Source organism: Mandrillus leucophaeus, unplaced genomic scaffold (genome assembly GCF_000951045.1).
Source record: "Mandrillus leucophaeus isolate KB7577 unplaced genomic scaffold, Mleu.le_1.0 Scaffold1255, whole genome shotgun sequence".
Classification (NCBI taxonomy): Eukaryota; Metazoa; Chordata; class Mammalia; order Primates; family Cercopithecidae; genus Mandrillus; species Mandrillus leucophaeus.
The window spans coordinates 191609-192411 of NW_012100932.1; positions in this window are offsets into that span (position 1 = coordinate 191609).

Genomic DNA, 803 nt, shown 5'->3' on the forward strand with positions numbered 1-803 from the left:
CCGGGGGGTTCTCTCGGGGCCACGTGCGCGTCCCTCGAAGATGGGGACGGCAGAGCAAGTGCACGGGGTGGGCGGGGATGTTGGCTACCCACCCAACCCGTCTTGAAACACAGACCAAGGAGTCTAACATGTGTGCAAGTCAGGGGCTCGCACGAAAGCCACCGTGGTGCAATGAAGGTGAAGGCCGGCGCACTCGCCGACGGAGGTGGGATCCTGAGGCCTCTCCAGTCCGCCGAGGGCACACCACTGGCCCGTCTCACCCGCCACGCCACGGAGGTGGAGCACGAGCACACGTGTTAGGACCCGAAAGATGGTGGACTATGCCTGGGTAGGGCAAACCCAGAGGAAACTCTGGTGGAGGTCCGTAGCGGTCCTGACGTGCAAATCAGTCCTCCGACCTGGGTATAGGGGTGAAAGACTAATCGAACCATCTACTAGCTGGTTCCCTCTGAAGTTTCCCTCAGGATAGCTGGTGCTCTCGAAAACCCAACCTCTCCCACGAAGTTTTATCCGGTAAAGCGAATGATTAGAGGTCTTGGGGCCGAAACGATATCAACCTATTCTCAAACTTTAAATGGGTAAGAAGCCCGACTTGGTGGTGTGGAGCAGGGTGTGGAATGCGAGTGCCTAGTAGGCCACTTTTGGTAAGCAGAACTGGCGCTGCGGGTTGAACCAAACACCGGGTTAAGGAGCCCGATGCCGATGCTTGTCAGACCCTAGAAAAGGTGTTGGTTGATGTAGACAGCAGGATGGTGGCCATGGAAGTCGGAATCCGCTAGGGAGTGTGTAACAACTCACCTGCC